At 46.7% G+C, this 11,107-nt stretch overlaps 1 pseudogene across 1 annotated transcript; it reads left to right on the top strand.

Moving 5' to 3' along the window:
- Positions 1-8,960: 8,960 nt before the first annotated feature.
- Positions 8,961-9,338, top strand: LOC105540870 (annotated as a pseudogene). Its single transcript, XR_001006268.1, has one exon. The product of XR_001006268.1 is annotated as a transmembrane protein 258 pseudogene (transcript).
- Positions 9,339-11,107: the final 1,769 nt, after the last annotated feature.

Raw genomic sequence — 11,107 nt, forward strand, 5'->3', positions numbered from 1 at the left:
GGAGTAGCTGGGATTACAGATGCCCGCCACCATGCCCAGATAATTTTTGTATTTTTGTAGAGATGGGATTTCACCATGTTGGCCAGGCTGCTCTTGAACTCCTGACCTCAAATGATCCACCTGCCTCAGCCTCCCAAAGTGCTGGGATTACAGGCATGAGCCACTGTGCCCAGCCTATATATGATGTATATTTTTAAAAGTAAGTGTTTAAAAAGATTTGAAAGTATGCTGGAAGTTTCTTTGGATGATAGGATGGCATTTGTGCTTTTCTTTGGTTGTCAGGATAGTTTGTGGTTTTCTTTTGTTTCATATTTTTGTATTTTTCAAAAATTTCTACAATAAGCATCTATTATGACTCAATGTGTTCCCCTGAAATGTATATGTTGAAGCCGTAATGCCTAATGTGATGGTATTCAGAGGTGGGGCCTTTGGGGGGTGATTAGGTTTGGATGAGATCATCAGGCTGGGGACTCTATGATGGGATTAATGTCCTTATAAGAAGAGGAAGAAAGACCAGAGCTCATTCTCTCTCTGCTGTGTGAGGCCATAGCAAGAAGGCAGTCATCTGCAAGACAGGAAGAGGGCAACTCACCAGAAGCTTCATCAGCCGGCACCTTGATCATGAACTTCCCAGTCTCCAGAACTAGGAGAAATAAAAATCTGTTGTTTAAGCCACCCGGTGTGATGTTACGGCAATCCAAACAGACTAAGACAGTCTGTTTCCCAAAGAGCAAGGAAATAGGGGGTGTGAGAGTAAACAGAAGTAGGGGAAAGCCCAAGATAAATCAAAACAAAAACAAAAGAAAAGTAGCTACTCAAGGCTGAGATCCTAAAGTGCCAAGGACAGCTCCCTGGGAGAGGTCATCTCCTTGTTTACATGAAGGGTCCAAGGATCCAAGGGCTGTGCCCTAGCTCTCTTCCCAGCCACCTAAAAGAGCTCAGAGGACGTCCTACAGGCTCTGCAGCTCCTGAGTTTTGAACTGTGGAGAGCAAGAAGGTGAGGGTATCTCTTGGGCCTCACCTTTATTTATTGAAGACAAGGAGGCAAGACAGTGGCAAGGCCTGGGATTGGGGACTGGGGACACAGGCAGTCAGGTCACCCTTGCCACTTCAGATCTGCAATGCAGAAGGGAGAGGAAGGGGGTGTGAAGAGTGAGACAAAGGCTGGGTGGAGCATCTCCTCCATCTAACAACTGCTCAGGCAGCAACCCATGGGGGACAAATAACAGCAGAATCTGGGCCTGGAATCCATCTTGCCTGTGCCAGGGACCCCTCTGCCAGGAGACTGTGCCCTATCTGATAAACGTAGTGGCCTAGAAGTCAGCTATGTGAGTCTTAGTCCAACTATGCCTCAAAGAAGCTTAGTTTGGGAAACCCAATTTGATAAAAGGAACATTTTGATATGGGAGACATTTTGTTAGAATCGAGTCAAAATACAAAATCACTGTTTTAAAAAAAATTACCAGGCAGGTTATGAAAGACATACTCAATGCTTACTTACTTGGATGTTCACCCTACCCCGAGTTTTACTGGACTGTTGACCTTGACTCCATTCTTGGTTTGAACTATGCCTCTGATTCACTCTCCACTGCCAATCATCCTTGATTTCCAGAGGTGAGAGCTGGCATTGGGGTGGGGCTCAGAAGGGAAGGGAAGATGTCTGCTTAGCATATGCCACTTGATGACTAAAATATGTTATCAATTTAATAATTTGGTTTTAGGGCAAATGTCCTTCTGAATAGTGTTGTGTCAATGCATTCATAATTGAATGGCTTCTTTAATCTACTAAAGGTATTCGAAATGCTTTCTAAACAAAGTGAGAGATCCCAGTTTAAAAAAAAGAAAAAAAGAGGTCCCAGAAGGTAAAGAAAGAGGCAACTCTATCCCAGAAGAAATACTTTAGAGTCCTTGTGAGGATATGGGTAGTCTGTCTGCCTGGAATTCTGCCCCTTGGGGGGCTTCTGCCATCCCACATGGTTGTGGTAGACAGTCACAGCACCTTGCCTGCCTTGGCTGTAAAAGGTAGGTCATGGCATAGGTATCTCAGTATCTCTCCTGTCCACATGACTGGTCCAACAGGTGTCTACATAATTCCACAAGAGATTGGGCCTGTGTTAGTCGGTTTTCTTTTGCTGTAACTGAATACCTGAGACTGGGTAATTTATACATGTCGGGAAGTCCAATGTTTAGGGGCTGCATCCAATGAGGACCTTCTTGCTAGTGGGGACCCTCTGCAGAGTCCCAAGGTGGTGCAGAGCTATCATATGGTGAGAGTGCTCACTAGAAATGGCCACAATGGCTTCTATAACAGACCCATTCTTTTTTTTTTTTTTTTTTTTGAGATGAAGTTTCGCTCTCATTGCCCAGGCTGGAATACAATGGCACAATCTCTGCTTACTGCAACCTCCGCCTCCCAGGTTCAAGTGATTCTCCTACCTCAGCCTCCCGAGTAGCTGGGATTACAGGCGCAAGCCATGCCCAGCTAATTTTTGTATTTTTAGTAGAGTCAGGGTTTCGCCATGTTGGCCAGGATGGTCTTGATCTCTTGACCTTATGATCCACCTCGGCCTCCCAAAGTGCTGGGATTATGGTGTGAGCCACCGCGCCTGGCCCAAATCTTCTATTTCTAAAAGTCTTCCAGTGCAAAAGAGATGTGTATCTAGGTACCCATACTGGTGAAGTATCTGACCTTTAAGGACAAAGGGACTGGGCTAGGTGGCTCACACCTGTAATCCCAGCACTTTGGGAGGGTGAGGCAGGCAGATCCCCTGAGGTCAGGAGTTTGAGACCAGCCTGGCCAACATGGTGAAACCCAATCTCTACTAAAAATACAAAAATCATCTGGGTGTGGTGGCAGGTGCCTGTAATCCCAGCTACTCAGGAGGCTGAAGCAGGAGAATCACTTGAACCCGGATGGTGGAGGTTGCAGTGAGCCAAGATTGCACCTCTGCACTCCAGCCTGGGGGAATCAAGCGACAATCTGCTCCCCCCCTACAAAAAAAGGATAAAAGTCAGCCATCAAAGTTTCCAGAAATAAAGGACTGAGACACAGACTGCATCAGATCTTTAACCGACAGAACTGCAAGCTAGAAGACAAAGGAGTGAGGTCTTCAATATTCTGAGGGAAAAAAAATAGGAATTTGTACCTAGAATCCTCTACTCAGTCAAATTAGCATGTGCAAGCCATGTTGACTGAATTGAATTGGCCGGGGAGATGTGTTTCTTAGGAAGTCTTCTGTGTTAAGAGGGAACCAGGGTGCACAATGAGGCCTGATAGGTGATACACAGAAGAGAAGTAAAACTAACAAACCTGAGGAATAGATCCAGCTGCTTTCAGCAGGCAGGAGGGAGAGGATGCTGGAGGAGCTTGCACAGGCATACAGGGAAGGTTCCTTAGAGGACAGTCAGCAGCAACGCTGGAACAGAGGGGAAGAACAGACTTGGTGGAGAGAAGGGGTGAAAGGGCATTTAAGAGACTGCAGGCAGGACAGGAGGCTCATGCCTGTAATCCCAGCACTTGTGGAGGCTGAGGCTGGAGGATTGCTTGAAGCCAGGAGTTCCAGGCCAGCCTGGGCAACATAGCGAGACCCTATCTCTATCAAAAAAAAAAAAAAAAAAAAGCTGGATGTAGTGGTGCATGCCTGTAGTCTTAGCTACTCAAGAGGCTGAGGTGGGAGGATCACCTGAGCTCAAAAGTTCAAGGCTTCAGTGATTAGAAAAGAGACTATATGACAAAAAAAAAAGTATATTTATCATGAATTAAGACTGTGTGAAAATAAATGTAGATACTGGTCTTGTGTCATTTAGGTTACTTGAATAAAAAAAAAATGAAAAAATCCTGTCCACCTTCAGCAAAGGAAAAGTGGCCCTTCCTCTACTAGTGGTCAGTGTAACCCCTTAGAACTAGTAATAACCAACCCCCTTAATCCTCGCTAGAAAAAAGAGAACGTATAACCCTAAAAATTGATGGAGCTGGACTCAATCTTCAAGTAAATATCGTGGTTTGAGAAAAATATTTAAACACTCTCCTGAGCGAGTATTTCAAACCTTCTATGATGAACTGAATGTGCCAGTACCAGAAATTCCAGGAAAAACAAGAAATTGGTTTTTGCAATTAGCCGAGCATATAGCCCAGTCTCTCAATGTCACTTCATGTTATGTATCAGCACAAGTGTACTATATGAATCATTATCGATCTATGGCACAGGAAGACATAAGTAGCGAAAATAAGAGTGAGAACTCCCACTAATAAAAAGTGAGAGTCTCAAAGGGGGGAAATGAGAGAAGAGAGACAGACCCTCTCATATTGTTTTATATTGTTTTATACTCAGAAAAGGAAAGAGAAGTGAAACTAAAGGCAGGTAGCCTGGCGTCTAGGAACCAGACCTGAAACCAAGGAACCAGACCTGAAACCAGACCTGGGCCTGCCTGATCTAATCCTAGTAGTTAAAGATCGACCCCTGACCTAACCGGTTATGTTACCTATAGATTCCAGACATTGTATAGAAAAGACATTGTGAAACTTCCTGGTCTGTTCTGTTTCACTCTGACCACCGGTGCATGCAGCCCCGTCACATACCCTCTGCTTGCTCAATCCATCACATGCAGACCTCCTTAGAGTTGTCAGCCCTTAAAAGGGACAGGAATTGCTCACTCAGGGAGCTCAGCTCTTGAGACAGGAAGGAGTCTTTCCGATGTTCCCAGCCAAATAAACCCCTTCCTTCTTTAACTCGGTGTCTAAGGAGTTTTGTCTGCGGCTGGTTCTGCTACACTGTGATTGCACCAGTGCACTCCAGCCTGGGCAACAGAGAGAGACCCTGTCTCTTAAAAGAGCGTAAGGGCCGGGTGCGGTGGCTCAAGCCTGTAATCCCGGCACTTTGGGAGGCCGAGACGGGTGGATCACGAGGTCAGGAGATCGAGACCATCCTGGCTAACATGGTGAAACCCCATCTCTACTAAAAAAAATACAAAAAACTAGCCGGGTGAGGTGGCGGGCGCCTGTAGTCCCAGCTACTCGGGAGGTTGAGGCAGGAGAATGGCATAAACCTGGGAGGCGGAGCTTGCAGTGAGCTGAGATCCGGCCAGCCTGGGCGACAGAGCGCAACTCCGTCTCAAAAAAAAAAAAAAAAGGAGCATAAGTAAAAAATGAGCTGTGCAAAAATATGCCTGTAATCCCAGCACTTTGGGAGGCTGAGGTGGGATCACTTGAGCCCAGGAGTTTGAGACCAGCCTGAGCAACATGGCAAAATCCTGTCTCTACAAAAAACAAAAAAAAAAAAAGAAAAAAAAAATTGGCTGGGTGTGGTGGCACACCCCTGTAGTCCCAGCTACTCAAGGGGCTGAGGTGGGATGATTGCTTGAGCCCAAGAGGTTAAGGCTGCAGTGAGCTGTGATCTTGCCACTGCACTGCAGCCTGGGTGACAGAGTGAGACCCTGTTACAAAAAGAGAGAGAGAGAGAGAGACACTATGGCCTATTCCAAAGCTCAAAAGCAGGAGAGAATCCTCAAGCACTGGGAGAAGATAGGTATGCATGGCAGAAAAGAATGGAAGCTAGAGGATAATCAGAGAAAAATAGGCTGCTGGCTGTGAGTGGTGGCTCACGCCTGTAATCCCAGCACTTTGGGAGGCCAAGGCGGGCAGATCACGAGGTCAGGAGTTCAAGACCAGCCTGGCCAACATGGTGAAACCTCATCTCTACTAAAAATACAGAAATTAGCCGAGTGTGGTGGCATGCCCCTATAGTCCCAGCTACTCGGGAAGCTGAGGCAGGAGAATCACTTGAACCTGGGAGGTGGAGGTTGCAGTGAGCCGAGACCATGCCATTGCACTCCAGCCCGCAACAGAGCATGACTGTCTCAAAAAAAAAAAAAAAAAATAGGCTGCTGAAGTGAAAATGACTCATGCCTCAGTAGCTTCAATCCTAAAATCAGGATACTGATAGTACCTACGTCAGAAAGCTGTTAGTAAAATTACATGAAATAATATCTCTAAGGCACTTAGCTTAATGCTGGGAACAAGTGAAATTCAGTAAGTATTAGCTCTTGTTAGATAAGTTGTCCCAAATCACAGCTAGTAAGTGTTTAACTAGGATTTGAATAGAATAGCTTTTTGACTCCAAAGCCCAGCTGGCCTCTTTATGACTGTGCTCTAGTAAGTAATAACTATCGTTTATTGAGCACAGCACTCCATGGTCTACAACAGTTATCTCATTTAATGCTTATCACCTCCCTGAGCTGAGCACAGCTAACTCACACAACAGGAAATCGAGGGTTGTTTCACTCCCTTGCCCAGGTTCACCTGCCCAGCTCCAGTGCCTTCTTCCCAACAGCACATTGGAGTCAGGAGGTTTGGGTCCCAGCCCCACATCTGCCACAGATCAACCTGCATCACTGAGCCTCAGTTTCCTCATTTTTTAAATAACAGCGGATGGGGCTGGGGGCTCTCTCTGTTTTTGTTTTTGTTTTTTTTTAGATGGAGTCTCACTCTGTTGCCCAGGCTGGAGTGTAGTGCCAAGATTTCCACTCACTGCAACCTCTGCCTCCCGAGTTCAAGTGATTCTCCTGCCTCAGCCTCCCAAGTATTTGGGATTACAGGTGTGCGCCCCCACACCTGCCTAACTTTTGTATTTTTAGTAGAAAGTCGGGGTTTCGACATATTGGGCAGGCGGGTCTTGACCTCCTGACCTCAAGCGGTCCGCCTGACTTGGCCTTCCAAAGTTCTGGGATTATAGGCATGAGCCACTGCACCCAGCCAATCTCTAGGGTCTCTCTAGGCTCTACTGTTCTAGGAGGGTGTATTCAATGAAATCAGACAGTGCTCCAGGTAGGAGAGAGGGATCCTGAGTCAGACAGGATCCCCGTCCCCGTCTGACTGCACAACATCAACCAACAGAGATCCAGAGGTGCTGAGGGTGGAGTCCAGGTCTCTAAAGCATTAGTCATCATCTGCTCCCACTCCCCAGGGACCAGCAGGGATGCTGATCCAATTATGCTGAATTGATGAGGGACCTCCAGGGTGATGAAAGAGAGAGGAGATGTCAGAGGACACAATGGGAGATCCGAATAATTCAGCCTGGTGAACAGAAGCCAGGAAGGACCTGCCTTCAAGTCTCCAGTGAGTCTGGGGGCTGGCAGGGTGATAACAAGAGACCAAGGCTCAGAGTACTGGGCCCTGGTTCCTAGGCTTGGCTCTAACACTAAAAGCATATGATCGTTGTTTGACAAGTTATTTCACTTCTCCAGTCTTCAGTTTCCACATCGAAAAAATCAGGGAAGGCTGGGCGCAGTGGCTTACGTCTGTAATCCCAGCACTTTGGGAGGCCGAGGAGGGCGGATCGCTTGAGGTCAGGAGTTCGAGACCAGCCTTGCCAACATGGTGAAACCCCGTCTCTACTAAAAATACAAAAATTAGCCAGGTGTGGTGGCGGGTACCTGTAATTCCAGCTACTCGGGAGGCTGAGGTAGGAGAATTGGTTGAACCCAGGAGGCGGAGATTGCAGTGAGCCGAGATTATGCCACTGCACTCCAGCCTGGGCAACAGAACCAGACTCCGTCTCAAAAAAAACAAAAACAAAAACAAAAACCACCAGGGAAAAATTTTAAAACCCACCAATTTATATAAAGACGTGTAATATTATAGCTAAAAACTAGAAGTGGGAAGAACTGCTAAGTGGGCTTGGGAGCACGGAGTTGATGCAACAGAATCTTGAAATGCTATTTAGAAAGTAGAATAACTAACATTTACTGAGCACTAACTACATGTCAGGCACTTGGCAGACAGAGAGAGGTCTTTACATGCATAAGCTCGTTTAATATCCTCAAGGGTCTTCTGAGGTAGGTATTAGTATCACATTCTTCCTTTTTTTTCTTTTTGAGACGGAGTTTTGCTCTGTCACCAAGGCTGCAGCACAGTGGTGAGATCTCAGCTCACTGCAACCTCTGCCTCCTGGGTTCAAGTTATTCTCCTGTCTCAACTTCCCGTGTAGCTGGGACTACAGGTGTGCACCACCATGCCCAGCTAATTTTTGTATTTTTAGTAGAGACAGGATTTCACCATGTTGGCCAGGCTGGTCTCGAACTCCTGGCCTCAGGTGATCTGCCTGCCTTGGCCTCCCAAAGTGTTGGGATTACAGGCCTGAGCCACTGTGCCTGGCTCTCACCATTTTTTCAGGTGAGTTCACTGAGGCCATGAGAAGTTAAGTCACCTAACTAGTTTATACTTGATGACGTCAGGACTCAAGTTCAAAGGTCCATCTAACTCCAAAGCTCACACTGCAAACCTTTACTTATACACTAGTGTTGAAGACTGTTGGATGTAAGGACTATAAGAAACAGAGATGTAGGCCAGGCGTGGTGGCTCATCCCTGTAACCCCAGCACTTTGGGAGGCCGAGGCTGGTGAATTGCTTGAGTCCAGGAGTTTGAGACCAGCCTGCACAGCATGGCAAAACCCCATCTCTTACAAAAAATACAAAAATTGGCTGTGTGCGGTGGCTCACACCTGTAATCCCAGCACTTCGGGGAACTGGGGCCGGAGGACTGCTTGAGCCCAGGAGTTAAAGACCAGTTTGGGCAACATGGCAAGACCCTGTCTTTAAAAAACCCCACAAAACAAAAAAATACAAAAATTAGCCAGGCATGGTGGCAAGTGCCTGTAGTCCCAGCTACTAGGGAGGCAGAGGAGGTGGAGAGATCTATTAAGCCCATGAGCTTGAGGCTGCAGTGAACTATGACATTGCCACTGCACTGCTACCTGGGCAACAGAATGAGACCCTGTCTTTAAAAAACCCCACAAAACAAAAAAATACAAAAATTAGCCAGGCATGGTGGCAAGTGCCTGTAGTCCCAGCTACTTGGGAGGCTCACTGGAGCCCAGGAGTTGCAGTGAGCTCACTGCACTGCACTCCAGCCTGGGCCACAGAGCAAGACCCTGTCAAAAAAAAAAAAAAAAAAAAGGGAGCAGCGGATTAGCCTGTACGGGGCAAAATGGAGCTCGAGGCCATGAGCAGATACACCAGCCCAGTGAACCTGGCTGTCCTCCCCCATCTGACTGTGGTGCTTTTGGCCATCGGCATGTTCTTCACCGCCTGGTTCTTCATTTACGAGGTCACCTCTACCAAGTACACTCGTGATATCTAAAAGAGCTCCTCATCTCTTTGGTGGCCTCACTCTTCATGGGCTTTGGAGTCCTCTTCCTGCTGCTCTGGGTTGGCATCTACGTGTGAGCGCCCAAGGGTAACAACCAGATGGCTTCACTGAACCCCTGCTTTTGTAATTTACTTTTTTTTACTGTTGCTGGAAGTGTCCCACCTGCTGCTCATAATAAAGGCAGATGTATGGCAAAAAAAAAAAAAAAAAAGGAAGGCAATAGAGAAGTGCATATATGTAACAGTGTTAAGCGGGAAATAAACCTCCAGAGTGATCGTGGGCCGGGTGTAGTGGCTCACGCCTGTAATCCCAGCAGTTTGGGAGGCTGAGACAGGCAAATCACTTGAGGCCAAGAGTTCCAGACCAGCCTAGCCAACACGGCAAAACCCCGTCTCCACCAAAAATATAAAAATTAGCCAGGTGTGGTGGCGGGCGCCTGTAATCCCAGCTACTTGGGAGGCTGAGGCAGGAGAATCACTTGAACCCAGGCAGTGGAGGTTGGAGTGAGCCGAGATAGTGCCACTGCACTCCAGCCTGGATGACAGAGGGAGGCCCTATCTCAAAAAAAGGACCAACAACAAGAACAAAAATCAGAGTGATTGTGATAACATAAGAATGTTGGTGTCAACATTAGATTTGGACACTTGTAAGTAATAGGCAATTTAGGACACTGGGAACTTACAGCCTAGATATTTATGCCTAACTTTTTTTTTTTTTTTTTTTTTTGAGATGGAGTTCTGCTCTTGTTGCCCAGGCTGGAGTGCAATGGTGTGATCTCGGCTCACCGCAACCTTCGCCTCCTGGGTTCTAGCAATTCTCCTGCCTCAGCCTCCTGACTAGCTGGGATTATAGGCATGCACCACCACGCCCCACTAATTTTGTATTTTTAGTAGAGACAGGGTTTCACCATGTTGGTCAGGCTGGTGTCAAACTCCTGATCTCAGGTGATCTGCCCGTCTCGGTCTCCCAAAGTGCTGGGATTACAGGTGTGAGCCACCCTATGCACCACCCACAGCACCTGGCCCTATGATTGACTTTTTGGTAGTAGAGATGATGATATCTGAGTAAGCACCGATGATAGGGCCTTTCTAGTCCTAATACAGAACTTTCTAGATAAGCAGACAAGGAAGGCACAGCTGCCCTTCTTCACCACTGGGAAGACTGGAAATCTGACCACACAGCTCCTGCCTCAAGCTTTTCAGTCACTTCATATTGCCTACAGCTCTGGTTCTCAACCTTGACTGTAGATTGGAATCACTTGAGAAACTTTACAAATGGCTGATGTCTGAGTTTATTCCCAGCTATGGCCGTAGCTTTGGCATGGGGAGTTTTGAAATCTCTTCAAGAGATTACAATGTGTAGCAACATTTGAAAGCCACTGGCCTAGAGGATAAAGGCACTTAGCATAGAAGGCCCCCTCTGATTTCTTTAGCATGCTCTCCTATATGTTTTATTCTACAATCCAGTTACAATGTCCTGAACATGCAGCACCTTGCCTTTTACATGCCTTTACCTTATTTCTTCTGCCTGGATTGCCTTTCTTCTCCCTCATCCATCCGGAAAACTCCATTCATCTTCAATACTGTGGCAAGCCAGCCTCCAAGATGACCCCAGTCATCGTTACCTCCTGGTTTTCATGTTCCTGTATAATGCTCTACTGCACTGAATAGGGCTGACTTGTGTAATAATGTAATACTGTAGAAACGATGATGGAGTGTGACTTCTAAGGATGGGTTTTTACAATTTTTTATTTATTTATTTATTTATTCAAGACAGTGTCTCACTCTGTTGCTCAGGCTGAAGTGCAGTGGCACGATTTTGGCTCACTGCAACCTCCGCCTCCCAGGTTCAAGTGATTCTCCTGCCTCAGCCTCCTGAGTAGCTGGGACTACAGGCGCGTGCCACCATGCCTGGCTAATGTTTTTTTTTTTGTATTTTTTGGTAGAGACGGGGTTTCACCA

This window comes from Mandrillus leucophaeus, unplaced genomic scaffold (genome assembly GCF_000951045.1).
Source record: "Mandrillus leucophaeus isolate KB7577 unplaced genomic scaffold, Mleu.le_1.0 Scaffold23, whole genome shotgun sequence".
Classification (NCBI taxonomy): Eukaryota; Metazoa; Chordata; class Mammalia; order Primates; family Cercopithecidae; genus Mandrillus; species Mandrillus leucophaeus.